Below are 18308 nucleotides of genomic sequence, written 5' to 3'. Positions count from 1 at the left end.
GTTCCCAAAGTGTGAGGGGGAAAAAGTTACCTCCAAACACACATCTTCACTGGGGAGTATGAAAATCCAGATCACATAGAAGGATTTAACTTCACCTAGGGCTGAAATGGATTAGGGAGCTGTGCAAAATATAAAAGTAGAAGCAGCAATGGGTAGAGCATTGTAGGCACTCCCATTCTCCAGCTCAAGCCCAGGGGAGCCATCCCTGACAATATCTCACCCTTGGGGAAGGCAGCCAGTGGAATTAGAGAGGGGTCACAGGGTGAAAGAAGCTCCCACCTGAAATTTGTAATAATTTCAACTGGGTACAAATTTTCTTGAGCAGAATCTGGGGGGTGAATGGGAACTGCTGTAGATATAAGCACAGTAGCCACTGCAACAGTGTGGGCAGACAGGGAGGGGTGAGGCCTGAAAGCCATGCTTGCTCTCTCAGCAGGGAAGCTTACAGCCTGGGGCAAGGTCTGAGCAGGGCACTGTGGGAGCAAGAATGGCCTCACCAAGTATGTGGCAGTTAGATGAAGCCTTTCACTACCAACTATCCCCCCACTTCCCTGGTGAACTATATGACACAGCAGAGGCAGCCATAATCCCCTCTGAAATATAAACCATTGGCCTGAGAACCAATCTCCCAGCCCCCACAGTGGCTATAGCAAGCCCTGCCCAGGGAGAGTCTGAGCCCAGGCCCACCTAACCCTGCCCCAACCTGATGGGATTTCTCTTTCTGCAAAAAACAGAAACTCTTTGGAGCTTTATGGCTCTGCCCACCACCTGAGAAATCAGAATACTTCCCCTGGCCAACTTAGGGCAAACTTAAATCCCACCACTGCTACTGCAGCTGGTGCTCTCTTGAAAGTGCCACCTCCTGGCTGGAGGCCAACCAACTCAGGTTATTACAGCAACTCATGACAGAATAACCCTGCTTCCAGGATAACCCTGCTTCCAGGAATAAGCTAATTCCACTGCTTGCAACATCCTAGCTAACCAGAGGTTCTGAGTCTGTCCATGTGATAACTTTACTGCTAGCATAACCAGCATTTGAGAAAGTCAGCAAGCTAAACCTATCTACAACCAAGGACTCTCACAGGGTCTACTTCATTCCCCTGCCACCACCACCAGAGCAAGTGCTGGTATCCACAGCTGGGTAACCTGAAGACAAATCACATCACAGGACTCTGCAGACATTCCTCAGTACCAACCCGAGGCCTGGTAGCTTCACAATTGTTCATAACAATCACTGCCGTCCAGCTCTCAGGAAGCCCCATCTTTAGGGGAAGTGGGAGAGCACCACATCAAGGGATCACCCTGTGGGACAAAAGAATCTGAATAGGAGGCCTTGAGTTCCAGACCTTTCCACTGAAATAGTCTACCCAAATGAGAAGGAACCAGAAAAGTAATTTTGGTAATATGACAAAACATGGTTCTGTAACACCCCCAGAAGATCATAATAGCTTCCCAGCAATGAATACAATCCAAGAATAAACCTCTGAATTGCCAGATAAAGAGTCTAGAATGTTGATTATTAAACTACTCAAGGAGGTATCAGAGAAAAGTGAAAACCAACTTAAATAAATTAAAAAAATACAGGATATGAGTGAATAATTCTCCAGAGAAATAGATCTCATAAATGAAAAACAATTACAACTTCTGGAAATGAAAGACACTCTTAGAGAAGCACAAAATGCACTGGAAAGTTTCAACAATAGAACAAGTAGAAAAAATAACTTCAGAGAATGAAGACAAGGCTTTCAAAATAACCCAGTCTGACAAAGACAAAGACAAAAGAATTAAAAAAAAATGAACAAAGCCTCCAAGAAGTTTGGGACTATGTTAAATGTCCAAACCTAAGAATAATTTGTGTTCCCAAGGAAAAAGAGGAGGCTAAAAGTTTGGAAAACATATTTGAGGGAATATTGAGGAAAACTTCCCCAACCCTGGTAGGGAGCTAGATATCCAAATACAAGAAGCTCAAAGAACCCCTGGAAAATTCATTGCAAAAAGATCATCATCTAGGCACACTCATCAGGTTATCTAAAGTCAAGAGAAAGGAAAGATTCTTAAGAGCTATAAGGCAAAAGCACTGGGTAACCTATAAAGGAAAACCTATCAGATTAATAGCAGATTTCTCAGCAGAAACCCTACAAGCTAGAGGGATTAAGGCCCTATTTTTAGCTTCCTGAAACAAGGTAATTATCAGCCACAAATTTTGTATCCAGCAAAACTGAGCTTCATCAATTAAGGAGAGATAAAGTCTTTTTCAGACAAACAAATGCTAAGAGAATTTGCCACTACCAAGCCAGCACTACAAGAAATGCTAAAAGGAGTTCTAAATCTTGAAACAAGAACTTGAAATACATGAAAATAGAACCTCCTTAAAGCACAAATTTCACAGGGCCTAAAAAAAAATAACACAATGGAAAAAAACCAGGATATTAGGGCAACAACTAGCATGGTGAACAGAACATGGCCTAAATGCTCCACTTAAAAGATACAGAATGTCAAAATGGATAAAAATCCACCAACCGAGTATCTACTGTTTTCAAGAGACTCACCTAAGGACTCATATAAACTTAAGGTAAAAGAGTGGAAAAAGATATTCCATGCAAATAGACACCAAAAGCGAGCAGGAGTAACCATTCTTATAGCAGACAAATCAGACTTTAAAGCAACAACATTAAAAACAAAAGAGAGAGAGACATTATATAATGATAAAAGGATTAGTCCAATAGGAAAATATCACAATCCTAAATACATGTGCATTTAACACTGTAGCTCCCAAATTTATAAAACAATTACTATTAGACCTAAGAAATGAGATAGACAGCAACACAGTAATAGTGGGGGACTCCAGTACTTTATTGACAGCACTAGACAGGTCATTAAGACAGAAAGTCAACAAAGAAACAATGGACTTAAACTATACCCTAGAACAAATGGACTTAACAGATATTTACAGAATATTCTACCCAAAAACTGAAAAGAATTTTATTCTGAAAAGAATGTATATTCTGAAAAGCACAGGAACATTCTCCAAGATAGACCATATAATAGGTCACAAAACAAGTTCCAATAAATTTAAGAAAATCAAAATTATATCAAGTATCATTTCAGACTACAGTGAAAAAAAACTGAAAATAACTCCAAAAGGAACCCTCAAAACTATATAAATACATGGAAATTAAAAAATTTGCCCTTGAATGATCTTTGGGTCAACAATGAAGTCAACGAGGAAATTAAAATATTATTTGAACTGAGCAATGGTAATGACATAACCTATCCAAACCTTTGGGATACTGAAAAAGTGGTGCTAAGAGGAAAGTCCATAGCATGAAATGCCGACATCAAAAAGTCTGAAAGAGCACAAATAGACAATCTAAGCTCACACCTCAAGGAATTAGAGAACTAAGAGCAAACCAAACCCAAACCCAGCAGAAGTAAAGAAATAACAAATATCAGAGTATAACTAAATGGAATTGAAACAAACAAACAGAAAATACAAAAGATAAATGAAACAAAAAGCTGTTTATTTGAAAAAATAAGCAAAAACGATAGACCATTAGCAAGATTAACCAAGAAAAAACGAGAGAAGATCCAAATACTCTTAATTAGAAATGAAATGAAAGATATTACAACCGATACTACAGAAATACACAAGATCATTCAAGGCTACTATGAACATCTTTATGTGCATAAAGCAGAAAATCTAGAGGAGATGGATAAATTCCTGGAAATATACAACTCTCCTAGATTAAATTAGGAAGAAATAGAAACTGAACAGATCAATAACAAGTAGTGAGTTTGAAACAGTAATTTTAATAAAAATAAAACTGCCGACAAAAAAAGTCCAGGACCAGATGGATTCACATCTATTGGACATTCAAATAAGTATTGGTACCAATCTTACTACTATTCCAAAAGATAGAGAAACAGAGAATCTGCCCTAAATTATTCTGTGAAACCAGTATTACCCTAATTCCCAAACCAATAAATGACATAACAAAAAAAGAAAACTACAGATCAATATCCCTGATTAATATAGATGCAAAAATCTTCATCAAGATGCTAGCTAACAACATATCAAGAAGATAATTCACCATCATCAAGTGGGTTTCACACCAGGGATGCATGATGGTTTAACATATGCTAATCAATAAATGTGATATGCCACATAAACATAACTAGAGACAAAAATCATATGATCATCTCAATGGATGCAGAAAAGCATTTGACCAATTCCAGCATCTCTGTATGATTAAAATCCTCAGCAAAATTGGCATAGAAGAAACATACGTCAAAGTCATAAAAGCCATCTATGACAAACCCATAGCCAACATTATACTGAACAGAGAAAAGTTGAAAGCATTACCCCTAATAACTGGAACAAGAAAAGGATGCCAACTTTCACCACTTCTATTTGACATAGTACTGGAAATACTAGCCAGAGCAATCAGACAGGAGCTGGAAATAAAATCCATCCAGATTGGTAAAAAGGATGTCAAACTGTTGCTGTTCACCAATAATATGATTGTATACCAGAAAATCCTAAATACTTGTCCAAAAGTCTCCTAGATCTGATTGATCTAGTTTTCAGTAAAGTTTCAGGGTGCACTGCTATACACCAACAACAACCAAGCTGAGAATCAAATCAATAACTCAATTCCTTTTAAAACAGCTGCCAAAAAATAACATACTTAGGAATATGCCTAATCAAGGAGGTGAAAAATCTCTACAAGGAAAACTACAAATCACTGCTGAAAGAAATAATCAGTAACACAAACAAATGAAAACATATCCCATTCTCATGGATGGGTAGAACCAATATTGTGGAAATGACCATACTGCCAAAAGCAATTTACAGATACAATGCAATTTCCATCAAAGTACCATCATCATTCTTCACAGAACTAGAAAAAACAATCCTAAAATTTTTATGAAACCAAAAAAGAACCCGCATAGCCAAATTAAGACTAAGCAAAAAGAGCAAATCTGAAGGCATTGCATTACCTGACTTCAATCTATACCACAGGCTATAGTAATCAAAACAGCAAGGTATTGGTATAAAAATAGACATGTAGACCAATGGAATAGAATAGAGAACACAGAAATAAACCCAAATACTTACAGCCAACTGACCTTCAGCAAAGCAAACCAAAACATAAAGTAAGGGAAAGGACACCCTATCCAATAAATGGTGCTGGAAAATTGCTAAGCCACTTGTAGAAGAATGAAACGGGATCTTCATCTCTCACCTTATACAAAAATCAACTGAAGATGAACCAAAGACTTAAATTTAAGACCTGAACCCATACAATTTCCAGGAGATAACATCAAAATAACTCTTCTATACATTGGCTTTGACAAAGAGTTGATGTCCAAGAACCCAAAAGCAAATGCCACAAAACCCAAAATAAATAAATGGGACCTAATCAAACAAACAAACAAAAAAACCCTCTGCTCAGCAAAACAAATAATCAACAGAGTAAACAGACAACCCCCAGAGTGGGAGAAAATACTCTTAAACTATGTATCTGACAAAGGATTCATAGCCAGCATCTACAAGGAACGCAAACAAATCAGCAAGAGAAAAACAAATAATCCCTTCAAAAGGTGGGCAAAGGACATGAATAGACAACTCTCAAAAGAAGATATACATATGGCCAACAAACATATAAAAAAATGCTCAACATCGCTAATTATCAGGAAAACGCAAATTAAAACCAAAATGAGATATCACCTTACTCTTGCAAGAATGGCCATTATATAAAAATAAAAAAAAATAGATGTTGACATGGATGTGCTGAAAAGGTAACACTTTTACACTGCTGGTGGGAATGTAAACTAGTACAACCGCTATGGAAAACAGTATGGAGATTTCTTAAAAAAAAAGTAGAACTATTATTTGATCTAGCAATCCCACTACTGGGTATCTACTCAAGGAAAGGAAGCCATTATATGAAAAAGACACTTGCACACACATGTTTATAGCAACACAATTTGCAATTGCAAAAATATGGAACCAGCCTAAATGCCCATCAACCAATGAGCAATGAGTGAATAAAGAAAATGTAATCCTAAAATTTATATGGAACCATAAAAGACACTGAATAGCCAAAGCAATGTTGAGCAAAAAGAACAAAGCTGGAGGCTTCACACTACCTGACTTCAAAATCTAATAGAAAGCTATGATAATCAAAACAGCATGGATACATGCTATCAAAATCCAATGTTGTTTTTCACAGAAATAGAAAAAACAATTCTAAAATTTGTATGGAGCCACAAAAGACACTGAATAGCCAAAGCAATGTTCAACAAAAAGAACAAGCTGAGCCATCACATTACTTGACCTTAAAATGTAATATAAAGCTATAGTAATCAAAACAGACAAATCGACCAATGGAATAGGACAGAGAATCCAGAAATAAACTCATGCATTTATGGTCAACTGACTATCAATGAAGGTGCCAAGAACACAGAATGAGAGAAAGACAATCTTTTTAATAAATACAGTTGGGAAAACTGGTTATCCACATCGGAAGAATTAAATTGGACCTTTATCTCATGCCATATACAAAAACCAACTTGAAATGGAGTAAAGACCTACATGTAAGACCTGAAATGATAAAATTACTAAAAAATTATCCACGATAGTGATATGGGCAAAGATTTGTTGGATATGACTTCAAAAGAAGAGGCAACAAAAGCAAAAATTAACAAATGGGATTGGATTGAACTAAAAAGCTTCCGCACAGCAAAGGAAAATCAATAGAGTGAAGAGACAACGCATGGAAAGGAAGAAAACATTTACAATCATACATCCAAATCCTAACAAAGGATTAATATCCAAAATATATAAGGAACTCAAACATTTCAAGAAAACATAGGACTCAATTAAAAAATGGGGAAAGAACCTAAATAGATACTTTTCAAAAGAAGACATACAAATGGCCAATAGATTATGAAAAACATTCATCACTACTAATCATCAGGGACATGCAAATTAAAATCACAAAGATAAATTACCTCACACCTTTTACGATGACGACTATAAAAAGGATGAAACATAATTAAGTATTGGTGAGGGTGTGGACGAAGGGGAACCTTTGCGCACTGTTGAAAGAAATGTCAATTATACAGCTGTTATGGAAAACAGCATGGAGGGTCCTCAGAAAAGTAAAAATAGAATTACCATATGATCCAGCAATCCTGCTTCTAGGTATATATACAAAGGAATTGAAATCAATTGAAATTGATTCCTTTGGATATATAACCAGAAGTAGGATTGCTGGATCATGTGGTATGCCAAAGAGATATCTGCACTCTCATGTTCGTTGCAGCATTATTCACAATAGCTAAGATATGGAAGCAACATAGGTGTTCCTCACTGGATGAATGGATAAAGAATATGCGGTATACATACACAATGGAATACTATTTAACCTTTAAAAAGAAGGAAATTCTGTTATTTGCAACAACATGGATAAACCTGGAGGACATTATGCTAAGAGAAATATGGCAAGCACAGAAAGACATTCACTGTGGGATCTCAGTTATATGTGGAATCAAAGTCAAACCTGTAGAAGTAAAGAGTAGAATGGTGGTAACCAGAGGCTAGGAGAGGGGAATGGATGAGGAAAAGAGGAAATATTGATCAAAATGTACAAAATTTCAGTTAGAGAGAATAAGATTTAGTGGTATGTTATACAGAATCTTGACTATAATAAATAATAATGTATTGCATATTTAAAATGTAAAGTACATGGACGTGCTTTGGTCAAGAATAGGCCGAGGCAGACATCCAGATCTGCATGACTCAGTGGGATTGGTGTGCACACCTCCACTTGTTATATAACCTGTTTGTGTAAGCTCATACTTGGCTCTTCACCACTGTCGTCGGTAGAAGGTACAACGGCCCTGTTGATGCTGTACAGGCGCTCTTCAGCATAGCTCGACATGGTATGCGTGCTGGTGCCCAGAGAGAGTAATGGCACTGACCCCTGTAAGGAAGATCTGGTCTCCTTGAAGGCGGGCAGGGGGGGAAGTCAGGAACTGGCTTGTGCCCAGGGGGAAAGAGTTAAGCTGCTAACACTGTAAGGGAGAGCTGGCCTTGCAGGCTGGCCATGCAGCTGTGTGTGGGAGCTGGCTGCTGAGGGGAGCCACAGAGCCGGAGCAAACAGCCAAGATAAAGGCAGACGGTGATGCTGGTAATCCCAGCTACTTAGGAAGTCTAAGGCAGGAGAATCGCTTGAACCCGGGAGGCAGAGTGTGGGGTGAACCAAGATTGCGCTATTGCACTCCAGTCTGGGCAACAAGAGCGAAACTCCGTCTCAAAAATAAATAAATAAATAAATAAATAATTTTTTTAAAAAAAATAGCGGAAGGTGTGAGAGAGCTAGTATGAGAAAGCTGCTGAATAAAACTACATTTCACTTGCCTACGGCGCCCTGAGTGTTCTTTCAGCTATCCGCCCATCCACTCACTCCCCTCGGACCTTGGCTGGGGCTGGAACCTGACCCCAAGCAGACCATTGGCATAGTCGTGAACTTAACATAAAAATTGCTGAAAGAGTAGATTTTAATGTTTTCAGCATAAAAAAGTATGTGTGATGTGATTGATTTGTTAATTAGCTTGATTTATTCATTCTACAATGTAAACATTAATCAAAACATATTGCACCCATAAATATATACACTTATTAATTTGTCAATTAAAATAAAATATAAATAAGAAATATACTGTAACATAAAACAGAAATGAAAATACATTAGACTAAGCTTGTTTATTTCAGGAATATAAGGCTCATTTAATATTAAAAGCTCAGTCAATGTAATTCACCACATTAGTAAAATGAAGAAAATAATAGTCAATTAAGTAGATACAGATGAATGTACGACTAAATCCAGCATCTGTTCATAATTTTAAAAACTCATGTCAAGGTATGAATAAAGAGAAACTTTCTTAATGTAATGAAGCACTCCTTAAAAGGCCTACAGCAAATATCATACTTAGTGGCAAGCTGTTGAAAACTTTCCTTTGGATATTGAGCATAAGAAAAATGCCAGCTATCAGTCGGGCACCGTGGCTAACTCCTGTACTCCCTGCACTTTGGGAGGCTGAGGCGGGCGGATCACGAGGTCAGCAGTAGACCATCCTGGCTAACATGGTGAAACTCCGTCTCCATTAAAAATACAAAAAATTATCCGGGCGTGGTGGAACATGCCTGTAGTCCCAGCTACTCGGGAGGCTGAGGCAGGAGAATCGCTTGAACCCGTGAGGCAGAGGTTGCAGTGAGCTGAGATGGCGCCACTGCACTCCAGCCTGGCGACAGAGTGAGACTCCATCTAAAAAAAAAAAAAAAAAAGATGTCAGCAATCACCACGTCTATTGAACATTTTACTGGAGAACATTACCAGTGTAATGAATCAAGAAAAAAAAGTTACAAGAATTAGAAAGAAATACAACTGTCATTATTTGTGAATATAATTGTGAACAGAAAACTCTACAGATAAATCAGTAGAATTTTAATAATTTAGCATGTCGTTAAGATTCAAGAACAATAAAATTCAATTCCATTTCTATATAACAAATAAATCAAATATTACATAAAACATTCAAAATAGCGTAATCCATTGGGGGTAGGCAGTGGCAGAGGCTGGGGAACTCTTCTCCACAAATTACATTGAGTTGCTGGCATCTTCCAGCACAGGGAACTTTGCAGGGCCTTTTCTCTCTCAGCGTGCAACTGACAGCTGGGTAAGAAAGAGTGCAGGGTCATGAGTGGGAGGGAGGTCTTTGTGGACCAGGCCTGGACTGGTCACATTCCACCGACTAGGGCAACCTCCGCCTCCCGGGTTCAAGCGATTCTCCTGCCTCAGCCTTCCTAAGTAGCTGGGATTACAGGCATCACTGTCCGCCTTTATCTTGGCTGTTTGCTCCCGCTCTGTGGCTCCTCTCATTGTTAAGACATTGTAAGACAGCCTGGTGAATGTTGCCTCGTTGTCTGGCCAGGAGAAAATGGAGTTGGGTTTTATCTACACATAGCAGTTTTTACTATAACTTCTGTTTAAAATTTCATCATGAGATGAATTCTCTGTGGATATCAGGGGGAAAATTATTCCTTTAAGTTTAGAAGAAATAGAAACTTTCCTTTAGCTTTATAAGAAGAATTATGGTTCGCATTCTAACAATAGCTACGTTTTCAGGAGGAGGAGAATGAATATGTGGGCTAAGCTGTCTATTTCAGAAAGAGGCGAAAGCTACTCCTGTGTGGCATTAATCGTGTATAGATTTTGTTTGTTGGACATTAATTCCACAGTGGCAAACACACAGATAAATGTGTTGCTGTGTTTCTTTTGTTGTTTTAATGGATTGAGACCACATTTGCAGAGTGAAGCCATATGCTATCTATTCTTGCCTTTACTACTGAATTAATTAGCTTGTGATAGTGTTTCCTGAGCTAATGAGGCAAACATTCTCTTGGTTTCAGCTGGAGGAGAAATCCTTATTACTGTCACTTCAAGGGTAGGGAGAGCAGTGAGGATAACATTATCAAAATTTGCTGAAGCAACCATCGTAGTTATGGAGATAAGTTTTTCAAAAATAACCACATTGAACAATAAGAATGTAGAATTGCCACTTTGTGGTAGTAACTAAAACAATTCATGAGCAATTTAAATAGGATTTAAATAGGATTGGGAAGAAAGAACAAAATGGTAAGATGTAGCATGATGAAAGAGGATTCATCTAAAGCTTTGGAAGTAGGGAGCTGTTTGTTTAATAATGTACTTGGAATTTTAGACCCATCATTTAACCTTTGGATGTGGTTTATTCTTCTTATATTTGAAATTAAGGTGTTGAAATGGAAAATATATGTGATTCTTTTTAGTTTTATCACTGAGTGATTCTAGGTGTTATTTTATTTTAGCACAGGCCAATTTTCTAGTTAATAAAGTGACTGGAAGCACAAAATGACATGGGGTGTCAGTGTTTCTTTATTAAGGCTTTATGATTGAGGATGATAACTAGAAACACCTGCAAACCTCTCTTTGGAAATGAATCAGAATGTGGTTTACTATGTTGGCACAGAGGTCAGAGTTCAGGTCAGCAACAAAGCAACTGGACAATATCCTAGAGAGAGGAAAAATCTCCGTGACTAGGGAATTACAGAAAAGGAGCCTGATGTGGTTAGGCTTTGTGTCCCCACCCAAGTTTCATTTTGAATTGTAATCCCCATAATCCCACGTGTCAAGAGAGTGACTTGATGGAGAAAATTGAATCTTGGAGGTGGTTTCCCCCGTGCTGCTCTCGTGATAGTGAGTGAGTTCTCATGAGAGCTGATGGTTTTATAAGGGGCTCTTCCCCCTTTGCTCAGCACTTCTCCTTCCTGCCGTCTTAGGAAGAAGTTGTCTTGCTTCCCCTTTGTCTTCCACCATGATTGTAAGTTTCCTGAGGCCTCCCCAGCCATACTAAACTGTGAGTCAATTAAACCTCTTTACTTTATGAATTACCCAGTCTTGGGCAGTTCTTTATAGCAGTATGAAAACGGACTAATTCAGAGCCCCAAAATTCACATACAGCTTCCCCTCAAGTTGTTGACCAATTCCTTGGCTGCTCATGCGCAAGTTAGGTCTTTAGAAACCCAGCAGAAAACAGCAGTTGGGAAGAAAAGAGCTGAGTAGAGATTTCAGCAATAATGAGATTCTGGGAAGAAATAAATTCAAGTTTATGTCTCCCAAGATCAAAACCTTTGTAAATACTCTGGGCTTTATGTTGGGACCCCAGAGGCTCTAGGAATAATGGCCACACTCCAAAAATGAAGAGTATGTTTTAGGAGTGAGTGATACACTCCCATTGTAAAGGGAAACTAAAGAAACCCAGCTCTAATAAAACCTAAAACAAAGGCTTGGCAGGATCAAGTGATCTGCTGGTCCTCTGCCTGCCTGTAAAACAAAATGAAACAACCAACCAAAGCAAAACAACCACCAAAAAATGAATGAACAAAACCCCAACAAACAAAAACGAAATCTTAAACCTTTTTGGAGGAATCTATAACATCTTACACAGCCTGCAAAATATTTTATTCAAAGTGCCAGGCAGCCAATGCAAATTTATGAGGCATGCTAAAGTAACAGGAAAAAAAGCAAAAAGTGAAAACTCAGCTAGCAGAAAAGACACATGCGTGATTTTGTTATTGGAGGTATCACAGCTAAAAACAACTGAGTTACATGTTTAAAAAATAGAGAAAAAATAGAAGAAATAGATAAAAGTATGGAGAATTTAAATGAGAATGGGGAATGATTTAAAAGATTCCAATGAATATACTGGAACTTAAAAATACAATATTTGTAATTAAGAATTCATCTCGTGGGTATAACAACAGGCTGGCAACCGCAGAAGACAAGATTAGTGAGATGTAGGATATATTCAATCTAAACCTTAGGAGGTGTTCTTTGTGGAAATTAAGAAGCTAGTTTAAAAATATTTATGGAAATGGAAAAGGCCATGAGTAGCCAAGACAATTTTGAAGGACATGTTTACCAGACAGCAAAACGTATGACAAGATTACAATATTTATTATTGTATGGTGTTTTTACAAAGAGAGACTCATACATAATGGACACTTGATTTATTCTAAAAGCAACCCTTCAGAGAAGTGGCTAGAAGATGAGCTCTTCGATGAATGGTGCTGGGTCCATTTGAAAATTCACAAGGAAAAGAAATGAAACTTAACTTTCACTTATATCCTATAAAAATTTAATACCACACAGAAGGTATATCTTAATGCAAAATATGAAATGATAAAACACTTAGAAGAAAACATAGGAAATCATCTTGATTACTTTGGGATAGATGAAGATTTCTTAAGTGGAAAACAAAATTGCCAAGAGAAAGATCCATTAAAATTAAGAGCTTCAATTCACCAAAAGACATCACGAAGGGAGAGAAAAGGCAAGTTACAGACTGGGAGAAGATATTTATGATACAAAAAACTGAAGTAGGCTTATATCAGAATACATAAAGAATTCCTACAAATCCATAAGAAAAGATAAGGAAAAATATGTTTAGGGACTTGAACAGGAACTTTACAAAATAGGCTATCTGAAGGGCAGCAATCATTTGTGTTGAACTATGTTTTTCATCAAGGGAATGTGAATTCAAGTCACAGTGCAATACCACTATGTGGTATGTAGTAGCCACCAGAATGGCTCAAATTTAATACTGCCACTTCCAAATAGGGAAATAAATGTAGAACAAGTGTCAGGCTCGTCAATGCAGGTGGGAGAACAAACTGGGAAAGTCACTTTGGATGAGTTTATGGTATTTCGACCCCACAGTTTTGCTCCCAGGGTGGTTTAGGATAATGGCAGTGTAGTGATATATAAACATCAAGATGTAAGATAGGAAAGAAAGGCTACTGTGGTGGCTGAGCCTGTAATCCCAGCATTTTGGGAGGCCGAGGTGGGAGGATCTCTTGAGGCCAGGAGTTTGAGACCACCCTGGGCAACATACTGAGATTCCATCTCTCTCTCTCTCTCAGAAAACAAACAAACGAACAAACAAACAAAACAGCCAGGCATGGTGGTGCATGCCTGTAATCTTAGCTACTTACGAGGCTGAGGCAAGAGGATCCTTTGAGCTCTGGAGGCCAAGGATGGGGTACATCTAATTGAAAGAATAAGCCTCATGGTTCAATTTGGGCAAACAAGTGACCTGATTATTTGATGATTCCACTTTCCCTCAAGTGTTTTTCCAGGTATCATTTATCTTCCAAACTCTATTTTGGTTGATGACTACATAGTTGAAGGCGATTTTATTATCTAAAAATATTCTAGCTCATGAGTTTATACTGGATATTTTTGACTCTAAAATTTGAACTGTTATTTGGGCGTAGTCAGGGATTAATTGCAGAGTATATATTTTAGTGTAGGGTAGAAATCCTTATATGAACTGACAATATTTAGTGTCTTGGATCCTGAGTTGAGTACATCAGACTTCTAATAATTCACTTTGAATGCTTGGAAGGGCTGGGTAAATATATCAAAGCTTGACCCCATTTTGATATAGGCAAGTGTGGAAAGGTCTTCTGATTATACAAGAATAGTCAATAAGGGTGTACATTGAGCAGACACGAATGTTGTTAGGAATTGCTATTAAAATTTAATTGTTTTCACTTTCGTGTAATTAAACACATAATGCAATGGTTTTTGTACATGCAGCTTTAAGATAAAATAATTGGACTATAGTTTGTGTTATTAGTCCTGTATCATATCCCTTTCTGTTCATGACATCCTTTGTGTTTCTTGGAAGCCCTGACAAACAAACAGAAGCAGATAATTGTTGAGGCCTAGGTCCAATGAAGACATGTTGATGTATTGAGGTTCATTCCAACAGTGAGATCTATAAGTAAATGACAAACTCAACACTTGGAAAAAATGTCAGCCATTGTAATTGTTTGGTAATGGCAAATTAAGGAGTTTGAAAAGCTTACAGAAAAAAAATTCTGTCTAAGGAAGGGCAAAAGTTTTAACCATTTTAATAGTTTGGTACTTTGAAGAAACCCAATGAAAAAATCATGGCAATCAGTGAAAGAAAGAGGAGACAAATGTTAGAAAGTATGTTCATTGTCCTATCATGGCTGTTGGTTCCCTGAGTCCTGGCTATCCTGGGAGAGGTTCGTGTAAGGTGTCTGAAGGTGAGTGGAAAAAGAGACCCATCAGGAGAGTGAAGAACCCAGAGAGAGGGAGGAGGAAAGAGTGAGTGAGAGGCAGGCTAGCACTGGGCAAAAGCAGCCTGAGGGAAAAGGAAGGAGCAGGAAATAGGGAGAGGGGAGACAACTGCCTGAACAATTTGTTTTATCCACATTGGGATAAAATCAGGGAGAAAATATGTGGCTGTTTTTAAACAAAATTATTATACCAGTCTAATTTATTCAAGATCCACATTGATTAGGAATATTAATTTACCTTGATTTAGAATAGGATCAGATGTTTTATTTTATAATTACGTCTATATAGCAAATCTTTAAAATTTTTCATATTTAAAAAGTACATACGTTCCCTTGGCATTTACTCATTCCTTTTTGCTAGTGTCAGATTGGCTTCCATTTCTTGGCTATTTGATCTTGTAGGTTATCAAACTATGCTATTAATTTGGTTCATAATTAAGCGTCCCACCTGTTCCTCCCCAACCAGGCCCTTTCTTAAAGGGCCAATGCTCTTAAAAGCCTTACAAATTAAAATAACTTTTAATTCTGGGGATTCTGGGAACCCCTTATTACATATTCATAGGGGTACTTATTATTGGTTTTATATGAGTATGAATTAGTCTCTAATTAGTAGTTGCATAAGTTCATTAAGATCAAGAGTTACTTTACATGTAAGAAAATTTATAACATTGAAGTTTCTCTTGAAATAGATGAAGTCATGCTAGTATGTTTGTGTAGAAAATAGCTCACATTGACACGACAGAAGAACGTTCTCAACTCTCCATCAAGGTAGGGAGCTCTAGGCTGGATTCTTCCCATTTTGTTATGTGATGTTTTAAATCACAAAGTCTTTCCTTGCACTCCTGCTGTAAAAGAATTCACCTGTGACTTCTAGTAGTTTAGGCTTAGTTTTTATATCTTCATAATAATATCTCAGATCCATCTGGAGTTTATTCTTTTGTATGGTGGGGGCCATGAATTTGCTATTCTTTTTCTAAATGGTATTCAGTCATGCTAGCATCATTTTAAAAAGTCCATTTGCGATGGTATCTATATCATATGCTGAATTTCCTAATGTTTTTAGGCCTACTTCTGTGCTCATTAAAACTTTTTTTTTGTAAACTTTGTACCTATCTCTAGTGGTTATCTTTGTAGTCATACTTTAAAATAAAAGCCCCTTTGCCCCAGTCCACTTTTTAATTTACTCTTTTACTCTACAGTATGTCAGGTTTTAGTGGTATCCTTTGACTCCCACTTATTGATGAGATCAATGAGTTTACTTTTCCATGTCCCTCTACTTTTACTTTATAAAAATTGCATTACTTCTATTTTATCAGAACATGTGACCTCAGGTGATCCACCCGCCTCGGCCTCCCAAAGTGCTGGGATTATAGGTGTGAGCCACCTCACTAGGTCTATTTATTGTTTTTCTACTCTTCTTCAATGCTCCTTATTAAATATTCATATCTATTTTGAATATGATATAGGCACCGTATAATTGGATTTTAGGATATGCGGTCACCTTTATTTCTTCCCTGAGATCAACTAACTCTTTTTTTTTAAATTAATTCTTTTTTAAGCCCTCATTTGGGTTCTTAAACTTTGAAGTTTTAATTTTATGTGTCTTTTTATGTCTCCAATACATTGACAATAAATAGTGGTTTCACTTGTGTTACAATTTTTATTGACTTCATAATTATTTGTTTCATTAAGTATTTGGGAGAATTTTTCATTTTTTTTTAATAGTAGCTTTGTATGGAAGAAAGTTGCTCATACCTATATATTTGATTGACTGGCTTGGCAGATTGGGGTGGTGTATTAGTCTGTTTTCACACTGCTGATAAAGACATACCCAAGACTGCACAATTTACAAAAGAAAGAGGTTTATTTGGACTTACAGGTCCATGGGCTTGGGAAGTCTCACAATCATGGCAGAAGGCAAGGAGGATCTAGTCCTGTCTTACATGGATGGCAGCAAGCAAAGAGAGAATGACAAGATGCAAAAGCAGAAACCCCTGATAAAACCATCAGATCTGGTGAGACTTATTCACTATCACGAGAACAGTTTGGGGGAAACTGCCCCCATGATTCAATAATCTCCCACGTGGCCCCTCCCACAACACGTGGGAATTATAGGAGCTACAATTCAAGATAAGATTTGGGTGGGGACACAGTCAAGTCATCGCAGGTGGTTTTCCAGATTTGTTCTCCAAGGTTGCCATCTTCTGTCAGAGTAGAAGATTGCAATTTCTTTAATAGACAGTATGGGAGTGGGGGCAGGGAGGGGCGATCAGTCATAGGGTTGTGTGTCTTTCATTTTTCATATTTTAAAAATATTGTATAGAAGGATTCTGTAGTAACATTTTCACTTTTTTCTTTGACCAGTCTCCAATGGGCATCTCTTTCCTTTCCTTTTATTCTCTTTTCCTCCAAGATATTTATTTTCACGACCATCTCCTTAAGTATTGTACCCAATAAAGTCTTTTCCTTGGAGTCAGTGCTCTGATCTTCCAGGACTCTGTATGCATTTCATCACTTAGGATGATTTCACCTTCATTAACCTCCCTTCTGTCTTCTGCACAATTTTTCTGGATCCCCTACTCCTTGCCCTTTCTCTCCTTCTCCCACTTCTCCAACCCCAGCTTTCTGAATAGGCTTGTGATGGGAGTTTTAGAGAAAGCTTTGCTGGAAATCAGTATTTACTTTTTCAGATACAAGTAATTAAAATTGTAGTTTAGGCTGAAAGTATGCTATTTGTGTGAATTTATTTGTACTTGTTGATCTGTATAGTGTTTTGGAGAACGTAGTGAGATTTCTATTTAGGCAGCTGTGATTACCTTGGATTTTCAGAGTCAGCAATCTTAACTATGTCCCTTGTTAATGTTGATCCTTTGGATTTTACCTGTAGTTCCTCTTACTGTAGGCTCTGATATAATGTTCCTGAACTCTTTTTATAAAACTAGAGAAATGAGTGAAATTCTAAATGTTGTATTTGCTTTCTCCATCATCTCCTTTCAGGAATATGTGCAAACTCACTTCCTTTATAATCTTCAGACAAAGAAATCACACCAAAATTTACAATCAAAGCGTAACAAAGCAGATAACAACAATAATTAAAGACATTTCTCTAATTCAAAACCCATGGGCAAATCTGATTCGCTAGATCTTGCCTACCAGTTCATTAGAAATAACCAGAAACCTATGTATGCTAGTTTAGGCTGATGCTGTATGGAACCCTGTACCCACCCTGACTGTGTGACAAACTCTGCTAGTGGGCATGAGTGTGCATGGTGGGGTTATCAGAGAACCTTGGGTCTCACACAGAAGGTAACATTTGTCTTCATACTTAAATTAGGGTAAGCTGGATGTTTTCAAAGTAAAGAAAGTGGAGGCAGGGAAACTCCTTTAAAACAAAAGTTTCCTGGATCAAAATTATGAAGGTATTAAAATGCTTCAGCTGTTTGCACAGATAATCTTAGATGACTTTAACACACATAATTGAGCGTGGGGTGGCAAAGTGGGGAGGCCTGGGGGAAACAGGAGGTGATGAGAGATGAGGCTGGAATGGAGGTTGGAGTCAAATTTGAAGGTCTTTGCTTGCCACATCATT

Source organism: Chlorocebus sabaeus, chromosome 17, assembly GCF_047675955.1.
Source record: "Chlorocebus sabaeus isolate Y175 chromosome 17, mChlSab1.0.hap1, whole genome shotgun sequence".
Lineage (NCBI taxonomy): Eukaryota > Metazoa > Chordata > Mammalia > Primates > Cercopithecidae > Chlorocebus > Chlorocebus sabaeus.
This window is presented reverse-complemented; position numbering follows the sequence as displayed.